This window comes from Micromys minutus, assembly GCF_963924665.1.
Source record: "Micromys minutus genome assembly, chromosome: 18".
Classification (NCBI taxonomy): domain Eukaryota; kingdom Metazoa; phylum Chordata; class Mammalia; order Rodentia; family Muridae; genus Micromys; species Micromys minutus.
Window position 1 is genome coordinate 212,238 of NC_137953.1, and position 24,701 is coordinate 236,938.

At 42.8% G+C, this 24,701-nt stretch overlaps 1 protein-coding gene and 1 pseudogene across 5 annotated transcripts in view; both read left to right on the forward strand.

Moving 5' to 3' along the window:
- EEFSEC (eukaryotic elongation factor, selenocysteine-tRNA specific) overlaps positions 1-24,701 on the forward strand; it is a gene marked incomplete at its 5' end in the record, with an annotated part of 211,969 nt that overhangs the window by 105,726 nt on the left and 81,542 nt on the right. The gene's annotated exons all lie outside the window — the stretch shown is intronic.
- Positions 23,365-23,860, forward strand: LOC308432751 (peptidyl-prolyl cis-trans isomerase A-like; annotated as a pseudogene). Its single transcript has one exon. The product of its transcript is annotated as a peptidyl-prolyl cis-trans isomerase A-like (transcript).

Here is a 24,701-nt window from a genome sequence, read left to right on the forward strand (position 1 = left end):
TGTACAGCTAACTTTTTAAACACAATGTAGGTCCGCCTATTCAGAGGTGACACCACTTACAGTGGGATAGACTCTCCCATATCAATCAGCAATCAAGAAAATGTCCCACAAACATGCCTTCAGACCTATCTGATGGAGATTGAGGTTTTCTCTTTTCAGGTATAGTTTTGTATCAAATTGACAAAAACCATAATAATGGCTCAGCAGGTCCCATATTTGGCACCTCAATCCCTAGGTTAGGTTACTGCTCCCATGGTTGGCACTACAGGATGCACCAGCTTCTGACCTCCCCTGCTGGTGATAGGGCTTAACCCAGTGGATGCCTATTAAGCAGATAGGTGGTGGGAGAGTCTAGTCACTTCAAGTGGATATCTCTTATGAGAGCTGCCTGTTAGTAGAGTACCAGCCCAGGGAGCCTCATAAACTTGCAAGTGGCCATTGCATCTGCATGTCCTACCACAAAGCAAGGTCTCCTGTCCTGTACAGGCTTTGAGTGGGACTAAGTCGGTCTTTGTTTCTAGGTCAGGATAATGATTTGATCAGAAATGACATTCATGGAGGGCTGCATAGTATACCTGGGCATCTTGCCCGGCTAAAGCACAGAGTCTAGGTCCCAAGTATGCATCCTATTATTGGCACACAGGTGAGTCATTCTTCTGCAGTCTGGGTTACCTTCCTGATGAAGACAACATCCAGATGGGCCTGAAGGCACTTGACCTTTTCACCATTGCTTCCCTCCCATGGTGGAGAAGGTGGCCAGGAAAGCTCTGACTAAGGCTAGGTCATGGTGGATTCTGAAGTGTGGTAGATAAAGGCTCACCACAAACTTTGCACCATAGCTTTGGGGCTGCTGTGCCCTCCTTCAGCCATGGCATATGACATGTGTCACCAAAGAAAATGTCAGCTGCCAGTAACCTGAGAGGATTACAATTTAATAAATGAAATGGGTTCTCTGTTGGGAAGTAAATGGCAGCCAGGGGTTGAGAACCAAGTAGACGTAGCTTGGTGCAGCTATGCTGAATTGGTCAACATCTATCTAGTGCTGGACTGTGCCCAATACAGACACGAGTGCTGTGTGGCACCTAGCAGCATCTGGTCTGTGCAATCTCTAGCAATCTTTCTGTATTGGAAGTATGCTTTGGCTTCAGTGGACAATGTGGCAGGGTGTGGTCCAAGTAATTACTCTGGTTGCCTCCATGAAGCCAGTACTGTTCTCCCCAGATGTCACTGCCATCTATCTCATGGTGAGAGTGGACCACTAAATATCATCAGCTCAGGGGAACCTGCAGTGAATGGAGTATCCCTTATCTTCTCATGTGGAAAGTACCTAGTCTTGACCCTCAGATGTGTGCACTGTTGCTGAACTAGGAGGAAGAGCGTAGTGCTCTGGCTAGCATAAGGAATGTTTCAGCCCACAGGAGAGTGATGCCTAAAGTAGTTGATGGACATATGAGGCTCCCTTCACAGCAGGCTAGGAACTGGACTGCTTGGTAGATTATGACTATCAAAGAGCAGAGACAGGAAGGGGCTATCTGGAAGGACAGTAGAGGAGGCTATCTCAGAACCAAGCTCTAGAGAGCAATTCTGGGGACTTCATGTGGCCTCTGGAACTTTGAGCATTTTTGCTTTTCCTAGGCTCCCTTTGTCACAGACAGCCTGTAACCACAGCATGAGCTTGTTCCAGCTCCCTAGTACCCACCTACCCTTTCAGGAAGGCCTCCTACACTATGTAGAGTAAATTCCACAAACAGGGTTGTCAGTCCTGTCCTTTCCTGGCACTGAATTTGAGGCCCAGTAGGCCCTAAGCCAACACTTTTTGCATGTAAGAACAGCGGGAGTCTGTGCTTGTAAAAACTCAAGGTCACATCACATTTGCCTGAATTCCAGTCAGCTGGAATCAAGGAATGGATGTCTTGGATAGAGAGCATCTAAGGCAGAGGTTTTCAATTTATGGATCATAACCCCTGGGGGGAGGGGTGCTAAGATCTGACTGGGTCTGACATGGTATGACCTGGTACCTATTCCTGTCTTGTGCCTATACAGCCTAATGGCTTAACCACAGCTCCTGTCTGCACAGAGAAGAGTCAGGAACTGAATTTGCTTTGCAAAACTGTAGTGGACAGTAAAAGGAGAAAATTATTCATTCAGTGTCCATGTTGTTCATTCAGCACATTGTGAGCACCTGCTGTGTACAGGAGCCAGGCCCAGTCACAGCTGTTGTCAGAAGTTACCTCTTCAGTGGAGGGCACTGAGTGCCTTATTGAAGTGATAATGGGATAGAGAGCTGCCTTTAAGAATAGGCTAGAAGTATTCCACAATTCATGGAACTCAGTCATTCAGTGATCCCAGGAAAGAGACTGGGTCACAGCCAGTATGTCCATGACCCCATGACCTAGGAAGAACTATGCCAGTACTCCTTACTTCACCTTGGGTAACCAGGCTGCTGGCTAGGGGCTGGGGGCTGGAAGGAGCTGCTGACCCTTTCTAGTGCAGCTGACCAACTACACCTACAGCCTAGGCTCAGCCCTACCCTGCCTGGTTTCAGTCTGGGGCTCAGCTGGGACCTTTGTATTTGTTTTTCTCCCAGAAGGAAAGTTGAATATTTCCTGAGAATTTGTAAAGCCAATTCACCACTAAACTGAATACTTAGATTCTTTCTTTAAAAATAAAATAAAACAACAGTAAAAGCACTGTAAACTTTACTGTAATTGTTCACAGGCTTTAACTTATAATAATTAAAGGGAGCAGGCAAGTGAGATGCCTTATTAAAATAGAGATACTTGCCTGCTTTTGTTTGAAATTTTGGTAAAACACTCCATTATAACATATTCTTTTAAAAACTAAATTCTGTCCATTCAGAATTTGGGTATTTTTAATTTGGGTTTTTCCCCCCTTCTCTTCAGAATATTTAAGTGAGCTGACTCTGGGCAAGGGTCACTAAGGAGTCTGGGCCTGCCATGTAGGTCACTGAACTGTTAACACACAGCTATGACATAGCCTCTGGTTGGTTGTTCAGGATAGCATTTGTGAAGACCTCAAATATGGCAACAGTGATGAGGACCAATTTGGCCTGTGCTGCTCTGGTACTGCAGATCACATTGTCTACTGGCTTTCCCCTCTGGCACATATACACAGATGCCTACAAGGTGAAGCAGGCATCTGAAGTCTGAGGAAGCAGAAACTTCTAGGGAAAGGCTGAGCTGCTGAGGCCAGGTTTGCAGGCTTCCAGGCTAATGCCAGGGTCTTGTGGTGAGAGGACCTCAAGGAACATGGCACAGTAGTACAGTGCCTTAAAATTATTAAGGAAGTGGGCTTACCAGGGTTTGGTGAAGGTCAGAGCTTAGAAATGGTTATGGGAGAGACATGCTATGGATGACCCCACACCTCTAGCCTGAGTTGTTGCTGGGTAACAGTACCCTTGCTAAGAATGAGAGCTCTGAAGGTCTAGAAATAAGCAGGGCTTATAGGCCAGGGCTATAAGGTTTCAACAAAGTAGAAGTGATTAAGGAACCACCCCCCCAACACACACACACAAACACTTGATAGGATGCAAGCTAACAGACATGTTTGCAGCTCAAAGTTTGGAATAGTTTTCTGTTGGGCATTCAAGCCTTGCATTTAGGCTTCTAGCATGAAATGATTGAGAAAGTTTTTTAAAATGTAGCCATAGAGGACCCACCAGGGCTGCTTCTGTTATCTCAGCCTCTTGCCTCAGGAGCTATCCCTATTCTGAAAAATGAGGGGGTATTTCTGGGGACCCCCCGAGAGAGGCAACCCTTGCCTGATAGGGCCAGGTAACAGAGAGGGCAGCCCCCTGCTTCCCAGCCTACTGCCTCCTCCTCTGCTGCTGCCACTGTGAAACAAACCGGGGTGCCTGGGCGGAAGGTCAGGAGTTTAAAAGCTGTTTGATTCAAGACTGGGGTAAGAGACAGGAGGGGAGTGCGCTGGTTTTATATGTGGATCCTGGTATTTTCTTTTGAGCTGGGGCGGAGAGTGGAGGGGCAGGGAGGGAAGGCAGGCTGCCAGAGGGAACATTGCCAAGCAGAGCACTGCTAATGCAAACCATACGGCTGGCGGGCAGGCAACAAGGCCCATCTCCTGGCCTGCTTAATGCAGTCCTTGCAGGCAGGCAGACAGGCAGCCTGGGCAGCAAGGCTGCTTAACCCTTCAGGTGCTGAGCCAAAAGCAGACCTTTTTACTTCAGCATGTGGCCATTTCTGTCCTAAGCCATAGGAAGTAGAAGGTTTAGCAACGACATTGGCTTCTACACAGTGGGTGCCAGAAGCACTATTCCTTCCATTCATGATGATCCAAAGTCCCTCCAACATTCTGTGAGCCTGCTTGTCTGGGGTTGGGAAAACCATGGTGAATGGCCATAGGTCTACAACAGGTAATTTTCAGCCAACAACCCTCCTGGGAAAGGATGTCTATCCATTCCTAAGCTGTTTCTAGAGTGTTGTTAGGGATAAATAGTGTAGACAGGCAGCTGCACTTACAAAAGGGAAGCCAGATTCGCCCAGGGCTGCATAGCCAGTGTTCACCATTGTCTGCCCACACTCCCCTCCTCTTCCCACCCCATACACACCAGCCACTTTCCAGCATAGCAAGCATAGCCCATCTCGGTCTCTGGTCATAAGTGTGGAGGCAAAGGCTATATATACAGACCAGTTACCAATAACATCAGAGTAATGGTTAACCTGTGTGCCAAACCCACTGCTGGAGTCAAGTGATAGTTAGAGACAGAGACTTGTCAGACTTGCTGAAGGCATGCAGTAAAGAGTCTGAATAGCTGGAATAAATGCAAAGCCAGGTGCAGAAGCAGGTTTTAAAACACCAGGGGACTTGGCTCCATTTACACATGCATTCAAGTTTATACAAGTGTGTCAGAAACAGTCTGGAAGAAGACAGCACAGTGTAAGTAGTGGCTATCTTGGGGGAGTGACAGACAGTGGAATTTAGGGAGCTCAAAGAGCTTTCATGTTTTTGTCTGTATAATTGGTGTTTAACTCTTTACAATGAGCCAGCATTCATCTCTTTCTCATGGGGCTTTTATAAAAGAAAAAACATATAGAGTCAGAGAAAGAGGAACTTTTGGTCCACTCTCCCATGTCTCCATTACCTCTCTTTTGTTCCCTCACCCAGCCCAGGCCCTGCAAAGCCATTCTCTGCTGGGGAGGCTTCTGGTGGAGCCTCCCTGTTCTGGTGGACCTATAGCTACCCACTGCCTTTGTGTGCAATCTACAGGCTAGTCTGACCCACTTGGAGCTTAGCACAGCTGAGGCTTACTGTGAGATAGTTCAGTCTCTGGTCCCTACTGTGCTGGGCCTTCTCTACAAGTGGTAGCCTTGCTCTGGTCATGAGCATAGCTCCTTGCTTCCCCTCCAGTTGTTTTCCCTTTCAGCCTTTGGTACTTTGCTTGTATGCCCTTCTCAAGAAACACACATGATCTGTTGTTTGGTACACCAAAAATGCAGTCTGTGGCCTCCCGTGCATACATACATAGATTATTCTATCCTTAGGGGCTCCTGTCTTCTCTACCAATGCTCTGTTGATGCAGCACTTTAGTACTTCTGGCTTCTGCTACGACAGTGATGCACTCTTGTTTACCAAAGCCTACTTGCTCTTCCCCAGACACCAAAACCAGGCACTTCCTGTTTCTTAATTGGCAAGGAAAAATCATGGCTCTAAGAAGTCAAATCCCATATTTTATGTATAGATCTTGTTTCAGTTTGCGTGTACCTTCCACCTACCCTCTGTAGCTCCTGTAAGTGATTGTTACATGGTTTGAAGCACTCTTGGCAATGTTAATACTTAGGCTTTCCAGTTGCTTTGTGGGTCCTAAGTAGGACCATGCCTTATAGCAATTCTTGGCAGTTCTTAGCTTTGGGCTCTGCAGGCCTTCATGGGCATTTTCAGTCCCAGCTTAGACTGTGGTATAGAGTGACCACTTTCATCCACAATTCAAGCAGTTTATCCCCAGAGACTGTATATAGAGGAGGGACAGATGTGTCACAACAGATGATGTGGGCATACAGAAATCTGCTTCTTGGAGATTCTAAAACCCCAGTTAGAAAGGGATTTAGGCCTGGCACAAGAAGTTTCTGGAGAACTTTGCTGTGGAATCCTATATTGAAGAGCAGTGCTTGAGATAGCTCAGTTATTCCTTCCTGAATGACTTAGCAGTGAGGACCCTTTCTTCTGGTCAGTACTATGGAAACTTGCTCTGATCTCTCAGGAACCTAATTTGCTAAAGCTATGTTCCAAGGACAGGCAATCAGGTATGTTGTGGCCTATATTGGGCTTTGTGCTCTGGTGTGGGTCATGGATCTGGATCTAGCAGCTTGGACCTTCTGCTCCTCTGCTCTTTATAGCTCAAGGGTGTGTGAAAGTTGAATTCCACTGAGTTGTGGCTCTTTCTATCAGGAAACACCATGCCATTGAACCTGCCCTGAAAACTTAAGACCTTACTGAAACTATCTAACGGGAATTTTGGAAGACCCTCTGCCCTCTCTTGCTGTGAGCAGAGCTCTAGCCTTCAGGCTTCCAACTCAATGCTTGACCTTGTGGTCCACATGAAGTGTTAGGAGACAGTGGTGGGAAGCAGGTGGCCAGCTTGTGAAGGCCAGGAGTAGGTTGCTCAAGCCTCCTTCCCACGGCCATGGCCAAGGTCCATAGGGAACCCTATGAAGCTTTTGATGTGCCGCTGGTGCTTGGCTTCACCATGCTTGTTTGCCTAAGCACTCCTCCTGCCAGTTCATTCGGACCTTCTTCTTCTTTTAAAAACATGCTTCTTGCCAAAGGTTATTTTGGATCTGTTTTTGTTTATCAGGTAGGATTGTTCCAGCACAATTGAAAGCAGACCCACATGTTGACACGCACTAGAGCTGCTTGCCAGGGCACGCATACATATACACACGCAGGATATGTAGGAGTCAGCCAGAGCCCTTGAGTGTAAGTCACTTGAGAATGGGCTCCAGGAGACTTCTCCATAGAAGACTTATATCTTATAGATGCCCTCTAGATGCAAGTCTGGGCTGAATGTAAGCTGAAGCTAGGGAAATAACCTCTTTGGATAGGTTGATGGGGTTTAGGAGATAGTTGTCTCTGCTCTGCCTGTATAAGGGGCCTTCACTGCTCTAGACTGAGGGATCCTTCACTGTGACTGGGTTCCCTCATTCTCAGGCTGCTGTGTGAACTCTGTGTTGGACTAGAACTGACCAGATATAGGTCAGAGGCAAAGGAATGAGACTGCCAGACCCTGCGGCTGAACCTCCTTTCTTTGGAATATAGCTGGGGGCTTTCTGTTGGAAGACTTGTAGTGGGTTTCTTCTGAATATCACTCCCCATATGCACACCATGGACCTGACTGCATACAGACTGCTCAGAGGAGCCAATTCTGGAACACACTCATTTGTATCCTGCTGTCCCTTGAGGGACACCTGGAGGCATACACATTGCAGAGAGACTAGGTGGCTAGGCTTGCCCTCTTTTCAATTCCAGACCAGCTTGCAGGGAGGCAAGTACACCAGTTCAGCTGTGGGTCTCACTGAAAAGGAAACACAGTCCATAGCCGAGGTCTGTTTGTTCATATTAGGTTACCTGTGATAGCAACTGAAGTCAGAGAATTCATTTGCTTTTCCAACTGAAAAATCAGAGCGTTCTTTCTGAGCCCAACGGCCTAGCAGAGATGTCTCATTCCTTTGTGTCCTGCTTCTACTGTTTTTGGCTCCAACACAGTGTAATCTGGTGCAGCTCCAGGCTAGGCTGCTCAGAATGCCCTCCAGCCCTTCCTACCTGGCTGTGCTCTGCCACACCAGGACTCAGCTTCCTGATGTCAACTGCTGAGGTTTAGGTCTGGGGCTTGAACCTCTGGCTCACATAACAGTAGCTTGGTAGAACAGGGCTCTCATGCCCAGTGATGTATGTGATGCTACTGTCACCCTTTCCCTTCCATATCATTCATTTGTAGCCTTAGACCAACAAAGGGAAGCACAGAAATACTTCAGCTTTCCCCTTAAATAGGAAGGAGAGGCATTCTAGCATTTTCTTCAGAGTTTTCAAAATAAGATATGCTTACCATTAAGCCTTTAGCCCTACTGAAAAATATCTACAGATGACCCTATCTTGCTAAAGCAGGTACCATGGGCTAGTTTTCCACCAATAGCTCCAAAGCACACACAGCCTGCTGCACAGTTCTGTGATAGTGCTTTGGGGAACCCCTCAACCCAAATATCCGGGACATTTTTCCTTTTCAGTAAACAGATTACAAGGTCACAAAGCTAACTGTGAAACACAAAACAATTGACACTTCACTGAGCCTGGAATTTTTCTAATATGTACTTTCTACTTCTTGTTTCCTTGATGGTCACCATTCTTCCTAGAGTTCTGCATGTAAGTTCATCTTGATGTCTCAGCTCATTCTAATAAGTCAGGTGTTATACGGATGCAGATTATAGAAATTTACTAAGTGGTTCCATGCCAGCTGGCTTGGTGGGCTATCCTGGATAAAGAGGTTCTGGTCCTGTGAAGGCTACTAGGTATAGTATGAATACAGAATCTCTGTAGTCACTGCACTAAAGAAGCATAAACAAGAGGAAGGAGTGAGGGACTATCATAGGAAGGAAGTAGAGTTAAGGTACCTGGCCATGTGGCTAGCTTATTGGAGACACATTGTGGGTGTGTGGTGATGCACAGTCCAGGTGAGGGTTCAGTTAAGAATAAGAGTGCAAGCTAGCCACTGGCCTTTGTGATACTTAATGAACTCATGACCCTACCACCCCCAACCCCTACTTCCTCCTAAATGCTGGAATTACATACATACAATGTAATGTTTACTCTCTTGCACCTTTTGTGTATGTGGCACTAAGGACTGAACCTAGGATGTTTAATGTGCTAGACACAGTATTCTGCTAGCAAGTCATCCACTGGGACACAGGACTCATGACAATGAATAAGTTTGCAAAGAGAAGACCTTCCTTCTTGAACATCTGTGGCATGTGATGGATGAGTAGAGAGCAGGGAGGGGAAGGGCTGTAAAGAAGGCCAAAGGGTAAAGGAAAGCCAGAGCTGTACTCTGCCTTGCTCTTTACTGCCTGCATCATTTGTACTGTGGAGCAGTAGGATGGATAGTGATCAGACAGCCCCTTCCTTCCTGCTCTGCAGCCTTTCCTGAGCCTTAATCTATTTTTCTTCCTTATGCTGCCACTGTGGACAATGACCCAGCTTCCCCTCTGTACTCCTTCAGTTTGCTTCTTGCTAGCTCTGGAGCCTGCACTTATTGGCCTCAGGGCTCTTGGCACTCAGCCCCTTGCCCACCCCTTTTGAACTGTCCCCTAAGTCTGTAGAACTGTCAAATAGTCCATAGAGGCTTTAAACCAACACACTTACAGGCTTTTAACTGTACTTAGGAAAAGACCTTGATGATACCTGTAAGCTCCTGGGTTCACTCTATGAGATACTTTTCTGTCTGAAGTTTGAAAGAAATACTTCTTCCACAGGTTTATAGTCATAAATATATGGCATTGTTTTGTGTGTTTTAAAGCTATATGCTAGTGGTAACGTTTCTGTCTTATTTTGAGCCTGTTCTCTATGGTTGGCAATGTGATTTCCAGGTTTATCTGTGCTGCTCTGCAGCCTTAGTTCATGAAGTCTTCCTGCTGTGTGGTGCTCCATATGCCTGTTAATTACCATTCATGTATTTCTTCTTTCAGATGTTGTGGTGCCTGGCACCATACTTGCTTTTCAAACATTTCTCTTGCAGCTTTAATGTTTTTTCCATTGTCATGGTATTGTACCTGCAGTGTGATAAAGGGTTCTTTTCTGGCCATGTCTGGTTGGGTTTATGAATGCCTCATGTTCTTTTCTTTTCCTAGAAGTGGTGACTTTCTGTTATAATTTCATTGAAATCACTTTCTGTGTCCTCAGTCTGCATATCAGCTCCCTGGGTTAGTCTTTTCATTGTGTCCCAGTGATTTTGGATGCTGTGGTAAAGACTGCTTTTTTTTTTTTTTTTTTTTTTTCTCTGTATTGCTATCAAAGTGGTAACCCTTCAGCCTTACCTTCAGTTGCTGACAATCTCTCTCCTTCCTGTTCGGTCTATTGAGATTTTTGTATTACTGGTTTTTAGTTTTCTCTCAGACTCTCTCTAACTTTCTTATCCAAGTTGTTGAATTTATTTTTTAAGGTTTGTTTTTAAAAAATATATTTGTTAGTTTTTATGTATGCATGCCTGTGTGTACATGCCTCAGTAGCATATGTGTGCAAGTGCTCAAGGAGGCCAGAAGAGGGTGTTGGACTCACTGGAATTGGAGTTACAAATGTGTGAAAACTGCCATGTGGGTTCTGGGAGTCTGCAAAAGCCAGTAAGTAAGCACTTTTAAATGCTGAGACATCTCTCTAGCCCTTTCTTATTAAAGTTGAATTTTTTGTCCAGGTCTTGAATTGACTTGAATTTACTTCATCTGTCTATTTGAATATTCTTTGAGATAATTGGTTATTTTAAAAACCAAAATTTTTAGTTCTTTGGCATCTCAGGCATTTTGCTGTCTTTGAATTTGGTTTTTAGGGAGTCGTAGATTATGGAGTCGTCTTTCATTGTTGCTTTGTCATGTGCTAAGTTGTGGTACATATCTGTTGGAATGAGCATCATTTCTGATTTCATCTGGGGATCTTCTTAGTGATCAGTCTTCTCTGAGGGCCCAATCCTAACACCAGGGAGGAGAAAATAAACTACAACTTACCAAGACAAACCAAGTATAGATACAGTTGAAGTCAGTTAAGCCAGCTAACACAGCCATAGAAAAGAGGATAGCAATAACATTGTGAACTGAAGTTAAAAATCAGTCACAGTAAAAATGATAATAAATGAATGAAATAGAATGGCAGTGAAAGGGAAAAAGGAAAGAAAAGGCAAGATAAAATAGAAAAAATAAACCAGGAAGAATGAGGAATTAGAAAAGAGTGAGAGATAAATCTAATTACACAGTAAGGAAAAAATACCTTAATGAAATTAGAAAAGCAGTAAAAGTGATTTAAAAACTAAAAACAGAAAAGATCTTTAAAAATAGAAAAGTGAAAACAATAATATAATAAACAGAATAAAAATGATTTTTTAAAATGATAATGAATTGAAAGACTTTTTTTCTGGTTCTTTTAACTTGAAATCTGCTGGTTTTGGGGTGGTAGTTGTAGCCATTGCCTCTTACCCTTCCTCCACAGCCTTTCCTGTATTACTTTTGAGCTTCTCGAAGCTACTGTTGGCCTAACTAGCTTTGCAGCTTATGAGCTAGGCAGGATCCACATTATCCTGAGACTCCCCAGTTGGTATATTCATGAGAGACAAATATTGAAACCCAGAAGAGTCTGAAAGTGCACTGGAGAGAGTCAACTCTGAGACACTGGAGGGGAGAACTAGGGAAAGCCAGTGCTCTGTCTGCTGACCCAACACTTTCAAACCTGCCCAGCAATGAGCCACCCTTCAAGGAGCGAGGCAACTGCAAACAGTCAGGCCTCTCTGCTCTCTCTGGGCCAGAGTTCTCAATTCAAGCAGCCAGTAGACTACATGTCCAGGGAATGGGATCCTGGGTTAGCATTCCACCAACCATGGGTTCAGGGCCTCCTCAGGAATCCTTAGGGATGTTCCTTTGCCACAGAGGGAACACAGGACCACAGACCACAGCATGAGCCCTTCTACTTAAGCTTCTCTATACCCAACTCTCCACTCACCAACCCTCATTTTTCTGCCATGGCTATCTCCTAGGCAGATACCATGGCATGTGTCCACAGTCTCCCTAAGTTGCATTTGTTCCTTGTCTACAGGTCCCAGAGTAGCTTGGGCCTTCTTTCAAGGTGGTACCTGGCTACATCACCCCAAGATACAGAGAATAATCAAATGGATTTTTTTTTCTCCATCAGTGTCCTGCAGCACAAGAGTCAGGGTCATCTTCTGGCTAGAATGCCCATTGGCAATTCAGAGTTGCCTTTCTTTTCTTGAAGTGTGACTTTGGCTCCAGTCCCCAACAGGTCTGTTGGTTGGCTGGACAGACTGAGGTTTGTCCAGCCTCTTCTGCCACCTTTCTCCTTTACATAAGTCCCAGTGTTCTTCTTTCTCTCTGGAACATAGTCTTCTCTTAGTTACCTGGAATCTTGGCCTGTATTTGATGAATATACTTCAGGCATTTTTCATCCTTCCCTTAGTGACTGTTATAAATATTTGAATCCAATGTTCAGTGCACCTCCATGATCTGCCCTCCTCATGGGCAGAGCTTGGTCCAGTAGAAAGAGGAAGCTTCCCCACCTTAAGGAAAGAGTATTTCATTATGCATCATTAGGAACCTTTCCCATGGGAAGTGTCCTTTTCTCCCCATCGGGTAATTTAGTCAGGCATCTTGATCAGTATGGATTGTGGATTTGGGCTTTATACTTAATGTTATAATCCAATATTACATTGTTTTGCTATTCAAATGGTTTAATTCCTGACTACTGTGTGCTCTCTCAGTCTGGCTTCTGTGTCCCCTTGACATTTTGAGCACTTCCTGACTTTCAGATACACTCTACTCATCTTGTAATTTTGTGCCCTAGCCCTGGAATTTGCTGTTTCTCCCAGAAGCCTCTGGTTCTTTTAACTGGTGACTGATCATATAAACCAAGGTCTAGGCACTGGTATTGTCATTGATACTGGATCATCATTACTTCTGAGCCTTGTTAGAAAGCAGAAAAATATACTCTGGTGTAGAAACCTTTACAGACATGTCTGTAATTATAGATGAAGATATATGTCCACCCACATAGTCTATATTGCAGCTTGGCAAGAGTCCCTGACTCCAATCAAAATCCATCAGGGCTCCCTCTGGTCTTCCCTCTTCCTTGACAATAATTTTTTTTTCTTACTAGAAGGATCTAGGCTCCTTTAGCTGGCTTAGACTCCCCAATCTCCCTATTAAGGTGATAGTGGTGGTTTAATGATATCTCCCACAACACCATGACCCACTGTGCTGTGGGAGTAGAAGTGATGCTATTCATACAGTCATTTAGAAAAGCAAGCCTCCAGAGTTAATTTGGTATGTAAAAGATGACCTTAAAACATGTAGGCCAGGGAGTTGCACACAGGAAAGACCTTGGTGAAGCAACTCAGAAGTGGAGGCTTATATACCCTCTGTCTTCAAGAAAGGCTATGCAGAGCCATGCCTACCATGGTAAGGGAAGAAGAGATGAGAACTAGCTGTAGATCTGTATGTGTGCCTGTGCCTGTGTCTGTGAATGGGGAAAGCAAGGCTGGCTGAGACCAGAGGAAAGAATGTTATAAGAAGACTACTCTTCTGGTGTTTGGTCAGGAGAATTAGTCTATGGGACTGCTTTTCAGTGCTGGAAATAAAGCCTGCAGCCTCCCAAGCACAATGCAGGCACTCCACTAGTGAGCTGCATCCCTGCTTTTAAGAAAATAGACAATACATTATTATGATAGAAAAAAGTCCAAATGTATTGCAAAGTGTTTCCCACCCTAGCACCATTCTATATGCATACCTGTGCACAGTCAGGTGTGTCTCTATTTCCCATTACTGCTCTTTTAATGGCACTGTAACATACACATTTTGTACCTTGAGTTCCCCAACAAAGACTTTGTCTGGGATGGTATTCCAGAATAAGGACAGACCTGCCTATATAATGCTTAGTTTTTATTTTCAGCTTAACACAAACTAAGTCATCTGGGAAGGGGGAACCTCAGTCAAAGATTGCCTCCATCAAATTAGCCTGTGGGTATGACTGTGGAATGTTTTCTTGATTACTAATTAATGTAGTAGGGCCCAGCCCACAGTGGGCAGTGTCCTTCCTGAGCAGATGGACCTGAACTGTGTAAGGAAGATAGCTGAGCATGGGTCGTGAGAACATACCAGTAAGCAGTGTGACTTGGTGATTTCTGCTGTAAGCTCCTAAATTGTATATCTGTCCTGACCATCCTCAGTGCTAGACTGTAACCTGAGAATTATAAAATGAAATAAACCTTTTCCTCCCCAAGTTGATTTAGGTTAGTGTTTTATCACAGCAGCAAAAATGAATACAGCCCACTTCCCTCTGCCTTATGCAACTGTAGTCGCAATAGCACAAACACACCTTCTTTCTTGTCATAACCAGTACGCCTGTTTCCAGTCTTGGTTGATCGTCTCTTTTGTGTCTTACAGTATGCATTTATGACACAGGTCTTTTTTGTTTGTTTTTGTTGTTTGAGTGATTTTGGTTTTTAAACAAATTTCTAAGAAAAGAATTTCTAAGGATGTAAGTGGTTTTGGCAGATGTTGCAAAGACAAAATTTAAGGCTGTGACAGCTGGTATGTTTCACTCGAGGTAGAGGTGCCAAACAGGAATTTGACTGAGCTTCTTGACTCCTTATCTTTCTTACTACTGGAAGGAAGGAAAGTGTACATTCACGGTGAGCTAGTTGTGCCTGAGCAAGACTGAACCCTGCCTTCTCTGACAGTGATCAGCAGGTCAGGGGGCTTGAGATCACTCATATTTGAGACCTAGCATAGGGCCAGGTGAGGAAAAGGAGAGTCCCGTGTGAACAAGCGTGTACTTGAACCCTAGGAATGGGGCCCTACATTGACTCTAGAAAGCTCTCAGCACATAGTACTCAGCTGGTATGTTGAGTTGGAGCAGAGGGCCTGTAACTTACATTTCTGGGGTGAGAGAGCTAGAAATCTATACTTTCAAGAGGCTTATGCTGGAGAGATGGCTCAGCGGTTAAGAGCACTGACTGCTCTTCCAGAGGTCCTGAGTTCAAATCCCAGCAACCATATGGTGGCTTACAACCATCTGTATTGGAATCTGATGCCCTCTTCTGCTGTGTCTGAAGACAGCTACAGTGTACTCAAGAGGCTTATTTGGTATAAGCTAAATAAAACCTATGTGTATGAATCCTGGTTTTTTTTTTTTTTTTTTAACCACCTTTGGAATGTTTGTTCACCTGCCTCTCTGCAGTACCTTGGTATCTTCTCTCTCTCTGGAGGCTTCTAACCTGTCTGAGGGGGCTATGAAGAATGGCCAGTTTCTGTACTTATGAACCAAGTACTCAGTTGCAGCCAGGTATCAGTATAGATAGAGTATACATGGGTGGGTACAGTTGCATTTTTATCCTGTTTAGGGGGCTGTGTCCAGTAAAGAGGACCAGCTCCCATGCCCAGTACCAGTATGGGATCATACTGCTTGCTATTTAGTAAATTGACTGGTAAGTGATCTTTTATGAATCATTATATGATTCTTTGTGCATTTTATTGATATCTGAGATCTTTAATTTTGATAAGCTTCAATTTGTCATTATTATTATTACTATTACTATTATTATTAATAGTGTGTACTTTCTGTGTTATATGTTGTGTGCCATCCCAAATTTAATTTTTTGGTATGAAGAAAGGCTTGAAGGGTGGATTCTTTATTGTTATTTTTTCATATGTCTGTATAATTGTTTTGAAAAGAATTTCCTTTCTCCCATAAATGCCTTGGCATTTGTGTTTTAAAAAGTGAATTACTTGGGCTGGCAGATTGGTTAATCACTTAAGGGTGCTTCCTACCAAGCCTGAAGACCTGAGTTCAGTCCCTGTGACCCATGTTGTAGAAGGAGAGAACTGACTTCTGCAAGTTGTTCTCTGACTTCCACATGTACATATACATATGTAGATAAATACAGTGAAAAAATGTAAGTAATCGTATGAATGTATTTCTGGACTCTGTTTGGTGCTATTGATCTACCCATTTTAATTCCAAGTTTATACTGTCTTGATCATTGTTACTTTAGAGTAATTTTTAAATGAGGTAGAGTCAGTCTTTCAGCTCTGTTTATCTCACACATTGTTTTGGCTCTTTAAGACCCCCTGCAACCATAAGAATTTCCTTATTACCTTAGTTTTTAAGTGTATTGGGATTGTGACTGGTGGCACTGGGTGAAATCCATGGGACACCATAGGCAGCTGGCCTCATGCCTGAGCACCCCAGTCCATGAACATGGTATATTTTCTATAGCTTTGGAGATATAGTTTTTCCCCAGTAAAGAGCTACAGTTTTTAATATCATTTATTAAGTTTATTTTAAGTATTATTTGATATTACTGAAAAATATTTCTAGTTATTTGCTGTTTGAATATAGAAATACAATTGATTTGCTCACATATTGGATATCCCCTCAAAAACTCAGGTTGTATTCTGTAGCTTGCCCTTTTCTTGATATCTGAGATCTTTAATTTTGATAACTTCAGTTTGTCTTTTTTTTTTAACAGGATTGTGCTTTTTGCATTTTAGGTTGTGAGCTATCCCAAATTAATTGTTGCTGGGTATGAAGAAAGGCTTGGGGAGGGGCGTTGCAGGGTTTTTTGTTTGCTTTTTTCATATGTCATATAGAATTTAGCCACCATTTTAACAGTTCCCAGACCATAGCCTCTAAGGAAGGTTTAGGCCTACATTTCTAGCTTTTAAATATGGATATATATTAGCTTCCACTTTGTTCTATTATTATATTTTTATAAACCTATTTTTTTAAGATCTATTTACTTTATGTATGTGAGTATACTGTTGCTGTCTTCAGACACATCAGAAGAGGGCATCAGATCACATTACAGATGATTGTGAGCCACCATGTGGTTGCTGGGAACTGAACTCAGGACCTCTGGAAGAGCAAGCAGTCAGTGTTTTTAACCTAAGAGCCATCTCCCCGACCCTTTATGAACCTATTTTATCTATTTATTGGTATAAAATTAAGAAACTTTTTTGGTATTCTTTTATGTTTTCCAGACTCTGTCATGATCTCCCATTTTTTTCTAATGTTGATATTTGTTTTTTTTTTCCCCCTCCTTATTTTCTTCCTCACCATTGACTTGTTTCCTTTCTTCTGACTTCTTTGGGTTATTCAGCTGTTCTCATATAATCTCTTGAAGTGAGTGCTATATCATTAATCACCTGCCGTTCTTCTTTTCTGGTGGATACATTTAGAACTGTAAATTTTCCTCTAAATCCTGTTTTGACTTCCTCTAGTAATATGTCCTACTTTTAATCACCTGATAAAGCTTTCAGGTTTTTGGTTCTGATTCCTTCTTGGGCCTATAGGTGATTTATAAAAGTGTGGCTGAATTTTCTAATATGAATTTCCTAATATCTAAGGTTTTTTTAAATTAACTTTTTCTTGTTGGTTAGAGAACCAATATCACTTTTGTCTTAATGAGGAATCACCTTTTGACATGTACCCAGACCTCTGTAGTGCCCACTAAATAGGACTGTCCAATGGTGCCAGGACTGCCACTGACTGTCACAGGACACTTGTCTGGCTGCACTCAGTATATGTGGTGTTCATTCAGTTCTGGCACAGCTCACTCAGTCACAAGATACATTTGTCTGGTAATCCAGGCTTCAGGGAAACAGAAGGAGGTGATTCAGGTTCCAGGTTCTCCAAGATCCCTCCTTGCTCAGCATTGACAGGCATGTCATGTCCCCTCAGTGCTGCCTCTGGTGACTGCCAACCACAAGAGCAGGGGTGGCCCCTGGCTGCTGCCTGAGGCCTAGGAAGGAAAGGAAGCAAGTTCAAGTATGTCACCTGTTTATAGTTTTCATGATTTTTCATTTGGCATTTCGATCTGTCTGGTTTTGGTCAAGGAAATGCACCCGTATCTCATAACAGGAAGCCCCTTTTGTGATCTTTACTTCAAGGCATTTTTCTCTCTCTACTTCCCTTTACCTTTTTTTTTTCTTGGCAAAAATACAGACCTAATATGATGTGCATCTTATTAAAAGTTCAGCATAATTTATTGCCATTGGTTTGTTTACAAAATAAACATTCCAAGCTGCATGACATGGCCTTCCAACCATCACTGCTCCTTTTTTTTGTGGGTTTTTTTTTTTTTTTCCATCTTCCTTGGGGCTAAGTTTGCACTGGGAAGATGGACAAGAACTCAAGCCTGAGAGAAATCACATGGTTCCATGCCTGTTTCCTGTGGGAGTCACTTGTTAAATAGCTAGTTTCAGACAGCTAGCTAACCTAGCAGCTAGTATTAGTCATGTGAACAGGCACCCCACCAGGTGAAGCTTGGAGCATATCCCAGACCTACCTTTGCCTTCTAGGTGAGGGCCTCAGATGGAAAGTGAGAGCCAGGGAATTCTTGACCCTTCTCCAGCCAGCCATCCTTCTGCCATAGGAAGTGTGTGATGGGAAGAGGAAAATGAAAACAAAAAGATTTTTTTTTTTTTTTTTTTTTTTTTTTTTTTGGTGTTCCTCAACTCCATCTGAGCCTTACACCAAATAGAGCACATGCTATTGCCATAGTCTTAAGTATTACTCCATCAATCCCAAGGAGCTAGAAGGACGTTAGGAGAGGTTATGTTTGTCTAGGCACCTGGAGACAGACTAGCCTGGCAGTTTCTGTGGAGAAAGGGATTATAAAGCAAGATTTCACCCTCTGCTTGAAGGCTGGTTGTCCTCACTAGATGGATCAACTTTGGAAGTACCCAAAAGCTGAGAAATGCAGTCCATGCAGGATCTCAGAATACACTCATCAGAATCAGATATCCTGCCTTTGTAGGGGGAAAATGAGGTACAGGCTAGGTAAAGAAGGCAACCTGATGGCTGGGGAGATGGCTCAGTGGTTAAGAGCACTGATTGCTCTTCCAGAGGTTCTGAGTTCAATTCTCAGCAACCACATGGTGGCTAACAACCATCTGTAATGGGATCTGATGCCCTCTTCTGGTGTGTCTGAAGAGAGTGACAGTATACTCACATAAAATAAATAAATCTTAAAGAAAAAAAGAAAACCTCTGTGCAGCTAACACATTCCAACTTTGCCCTGGCATCTTTGAACTCTCCTCTTACTCTACCCAGAGTCCAGCACTACAGACTTTCTGATGGGCCCATTTTCCTCATAGTCTGGATTTCCCCACTCTATTCCTAGCAGAGCAAACTGCAAGTGTTTTCTGGGTAAGGCAAGCCTTCAAACTATCCACAGGCCTTTCAGAACCTCTACCCTTCCACACTTATATAAGTCTTAGAGAGGCAGTCAGGGGTCACCTTATTGACTTTTCTGTCCCTCTACTCTAAGCACACACACTCATTCCTGTCCATCTCCCAAAAATCTAGTGTGTTTCACAGTACATTTTGGGTACCTCTAATGTACTTAGTGGCTTCAGACAACATGCATGCAAACTGTGTATTCAGCACAAGCTCCTAATGTGATATAAACCAGAAAAACTTTTTAGAACTTGCCCAAAATAGTTGATAATTTGCAGATTTGCTCTTTCAGATCTTTTCTATGCAATGTAAAAACAGATAACCACCATTTCTTACATAAGACTTCTTACTGTTTGCTCAGGTTATTTTCCTGTGTGTTTACATATACCATGAATTATTTTTCCTTTTTGTATATTTAAACTGGGCTTTTGTGTTTCATTATGATTCAAGTTGAATAAAGGTAAACGTAAAATTGTGTGCTTAGTTTCTTCACTCAGCTCAAGAACATAGAAATGTTACTTCCTGACAGGGTAAGGGGCTATACCCTTGCCCTTCTGGAGCACATAATGTATATGTGGTCTCCTGTGCCACTGGCCCTCTTATAAGGGACTTGGCTGAGTTGGAATAATAGGAGAACACTGCATTTCTGTAGGAAGGTATGAGGCTGTGCAGCCTCATACACTCTAGCTTTGATGTCTGTGTAGAGCTGGCTTCCCCTCATCTGTACCTGAGCAGTTCTTAGTCAACAAACTTTGCCCAGTTCTGCAGAGCCCCATACTACCTAGGCTGTGGATGTCTCCTAGACCTGGCCTATACTGAAAGAGACAGCTTTGGGGTGTCAAAACCTTTTCTATTGAAGATCAGAAGCCTGGGTTTGGTTTGGAAGTATCCTGTGAAGCCAGTCAGGTATGCAAGTAAGGTCTGATTCCTGGCCTAGTGAACACACCCTCTTCCATTAGAGTTTCTACTGCTGTGAAGAGATACCACGACCAGGGCAACTCTTATAAAGGAAAGCATTTAATTGGGGCTAGCTTACAGTTCAGACATTAAGTCCATTGTCATCAAGGCAGGAAGCATGGTCACATTCAGGCAAACATGCTGCTGGAGATGTTACCAAAAGTTCTACATCTGGATTGTCAGGCAGCAGAAAGAGAGAGTGAGCCACTAGGCCTGACTTGAGGTTCTAAAGCCTCAAAGCCCACCCACAGTGATACATTTTCTCCAACAAAGCCACACCCACCCCAACAAGGACACACCTCCTAAGAGTGCCACTCCCTATGAATCTGTGGGGACTATTTTCATTCAAACCACCACAGTGAAAATGGGCCCCCAGGCTCATGTTTAACTACTTGGTTCCCATTTGATGAAATTGTTTGCGAAGGATTAAGAAGTTTGTGGCCTTACTGAAGGAGGTGTGACACAAGGACAGGCTTGAAGTTTCAAGAATCCTGCCATTCTTAGTGTGCTCTTTATCTCTTGATCATGGATCAAGATGTAAACTCTTAGTTATTCCCACCATCATGCCTTTGCTCTGCCATTATGGAGTCTAACCCTCTGATACTCTTAGCTCAATTAAACACTTCCTTTTGTAAGTTGTCATGGTGAGCTGTCATAGCAATAGAACAATAACTAAGATACTCAACTCTATTGTTCATAGGCCTTTCTAGGTCCCTCACTTTTCTTCATCTGCCTCACAATTAGCTTTACATCTATTTTCAGTCTGGACTCTTTCATAACCTGAAGGACAGGATTTATGGGAGAATGGGCCAGTGGATGAGCTGGTACCAGAGGATTTAACTATGTGTGATCATTGAATGAGAGGATGGATAGTGAGAATGAAGGAATCCTTGAATGAGGATCATTTGGCAGTAACAGGGCTTAGAAGGCCCCATTTGGAAGGTGGCTGCAGAAATGTATGGTTAGCTGCCCCTGACCTGAGTGGCTGCACTTTATGAAATGATGCAAGGATGAGTTTTTCTCACTATAGTAGAAAAACTACCAGATTTTTATTAGGGCAAGTTGTTGAGAGCGTTAGTTACATAATTTGTCAAAATTCATTTAGGTGTCAAAATTAAATCATTTTTCTTCACTTCCTGGAGGATAGGTAATAATGATAACAAATTTCATGGCATGACATTTAATCAGCCCAGTCAAGAGACAGAATGAGCTGGGCAGAGAGCAGAGGGCAGCAGTGTTAATGACCTTGTGGCCTTGATGAGGTGAGTTCACTGTCTTAGTGTTACTGTTGTAGTGAAATACCATGCTCAGATTCACATTACAGTTCATCATCAAACAGGAACTCAAGCACATCAGGAACGTGGAAGCAGGAGCTGGTAGAGAAGACATGGAGAAGTGCTGCTTACTGACTTTCCCATTTTCTTATGTAACATAGAACCACCTTCTCAGGATATTCCCACCCATAGTGGGCTGGACACTCCCCACATCAATCCTAATTAAGAAGATGCCCTATGGGCTTGCCAACAGCCCGATCTTATGGAGGTATTTTCTCAGTTGAGGCTCCCTCTTCTCAGTGATTCTAGCTGTGTTGATAATGGAGGCTGGGGCTAGTGGTTTACTGTCAATTTCCTGAGATTCTGATACTAGGCAAGGATGACTGGATAGGCCAACAGATTCATTATTCTGGTCTCTAGTAAGTTCAAAAATAAATGCACTGGGTTGGAGAGATAGCTCAAGTAAAGTGCTTGCCATATAAGCGTGAGGACCTGAGTTCTAGCCCCAGAGCCCACATAAAAAGGCCAGGTATGGTGTCACATACTTGTAACTCCAGCACTGGGATGATGTAAGGTAAATCCTTATTATCCTGCTGCCCAGTCAGGCTAGTCTACTTCATGAGGCTCATGCCAATGAGAGATCCTGACTCAAAAAAAAAAAAAAAAAAAAAAATGGATAGCTCTTGAGGAATAACATGTGGTATCCTCTGGTCTACACACACACACACATACACACACACATGCATGCACGCACATGCTCGCACAAATAGCCTAGAGAAATCACAAAAGTAAAAGATAATCTTGCTTATAAGCAAACATTTATTAGTTTAATATGGAAAATAAGGGAGAAATTATTGAAAATCTCATTTTGTTAGATAATTGTGGCTTTTTAAAAAATAAAGATGAATCATCTCAGCAGAAAAAAGATGAGGCAGTCTTTCCTTCCTCACTACAGATCCATTCCTCAGAACCATTGCAAGCAGGTATAACAGTTGGGTTTTTTGTTTGATTGTTTGTTTGTTTGGTTGGTTGGTTGGTTGGTTGGGTTGGGTTGGGTTGGGTTAAGTTGGATTGGTGTTTGGATTGGTTGTAGTTTGGTTTTGGCTTTTACCAGTTTTTCAGAGGCAGTTTTATATCAGGACTCATTTAAGAGCATTTGGGGGTCTCTGTGTGTTTACACACACACACCCTATTGTTTTTGTTTTGCTTTGTTTTTTACTTAAAAATAAAATGGTACAATTTTTAATTGTGCTTTAACATTTTTAGGTCATTAGCAATATTTGAAAATTACCAGATTTTTCCTGAAAAAAAAAAACACTGGCAGATTTGCATTTTTTTTAATTACAAAATAGAAGTTTTATACATTCCTGCTTTTCTCTCTGTGTAAAACTTTTCACAACTAATTTATTATCTTGATAGCAATAGAACTTTTAAAGTTAAAGCTAATTTAAAAATAATGATACATCTGTGTGTGTATGTACTATTCATTAAGCATGAGTATGCACAAGAAAATCAATTTTATTCAAGTCCTGAACACGTGTAGAGACTAAGTAAGGCTCAGCAGTGTTGGGACTGATTTTCATAATAGGCCAATGTAAACTAAATTTTACTTTAAATACAATAATATATTTAATAAATAGTAGTTTACTACTACTGTTTTACTACCATCATCTTTCCTACCACACTATCCACTGTGCTTTTTTATTGTTTGACAATTTCATATATTTATATGATAAATATGAGTCCTTATTATTGGAGGGCTAATGAAAGAAATATTTCACTGTTTTCTTTTTTAAATGAAATTGTTATGTTCATTCATTTGTTTGTTTATTTGTTCACAATATATTCCAACTGCAGCCCCACCCCCAATACTTCCACTCTGTGTGAGCCACCTCCCCTCTACCCCAGACCTACTCCTCCTTCATTTTCCTTCTGAAAAGATCTGGCCTCCTAGGGATAGCCACTAAACACAAGCAGCATTAACAAGATACAATTAGAGTGGACACAAACCCTCATATCAAGGCTGGACAAGGCAACCCAATAGGAGGAAAAGGATCCCATGAGCAGACAAAAGAGTCACAGATATCCCCATTCCCACTGTTTGGAGTTCCATAAAAACACTAGGCTAGCAAACACCGCTGTCCTGCTGTCACTTTTCTCCTCTTGCTGCAGCCATGGTCAACCCCACTGTGTTCTTTAATATCATGGTAGATGGCAAGCCCTTGGGCCACGTCTCCTTTGAGCTGTTTGCAGACAAAGTTCCAAAGATGGTAGAAAACTTTTGTGCTCTGAGCACTGGAGAGAAAGGATTTGGCTATAAGAGTTCCTCCTTTCACAGAATTATTCCAGTATTTATGTTCCAGGGTGGTGACTTCACACTGGCACCAGGTCCATCTATGGAGAGAAATTTGAGGATGAGAACTTCATCCTGAAGCATACAGGTCCTGGCATCTTGTCCATGGCCAATGCTGGACCAAACACAAATGGTTCCCAGTTTTTTATCTGCACTGCCAAGACTGAGTGGCTCGATGGCAAGCATGTGGTCTTTGGGAAGGTGAAAGAAGGCATGAACATTGTGGAAGCCATGGAGCATTTTGGATCCAGGAGTGGCAAGACCAACAAGATGATCTATTCCTGACTATGAACAACTCTAATTTCTTTTGACTTTTGGGCATTTAACCCATCAAACCATTTCTTCTGTAGATCAGGAGAGCACTCCCACCCCATCTGCTCACAATATCCTGTAATCTCTGCTCTCACTGAAGTTCTTTGGGTTCCATATTTTCCTCATTCCCCTTCAAGTCTAGCTAGATTGCAAAGTTAAATATATGATTATGAATAAAAACTAAATAAGAACTGTTTAAAAGAATCACTAGGCTAACAACCATAGCATATATTCAGAGGACTTAGTGTAGACCCATGCAGGCTCCATGATTATTTCTTTAGTATCTGTGAGCCCCTGCAAGCCCTACTTAGTTGATATCTGCAGACTTTGTTCTTCTTGTCTTATTGACCCCTCTAGTTCCTCAATTCTTCCTCTCCCCATTTACCCCAGCTCTAAGGGGAGGGACCCAGTGGAGATCTTCAATTTGGGCTCACTCTCCACCTAATATTTTGATGCGGGTCTCTGCATCTGCTTCCATTAGCTGCCAGCAGAAGCTTCTCTGATAATAATTGAGCTAAGCCTAGATATGGACTTTTGGCAGCTGGTGTGGTGCTTCTGTGTATGTTCTTTTAAAAACAACACTCAAGCCAAGCATGGCAGCTCAAACCTATAATCCCAGCACTTGGGAGCATGAGGCAGGAGGACTTCTGTGATACCAGGGACAACTTTAGCCACACTATGAAACCCTGACTCAAAAATAAAACAGACGACAGTGAAAATGATAAGAGACTGGAGAGAGAACTCTGGTTAACAGCATGTACTGCTCTTTAATGAACCTGAATTTGGTTCCCAACACCCATGTGGTACCTTGCAACAACCAACACCTACCT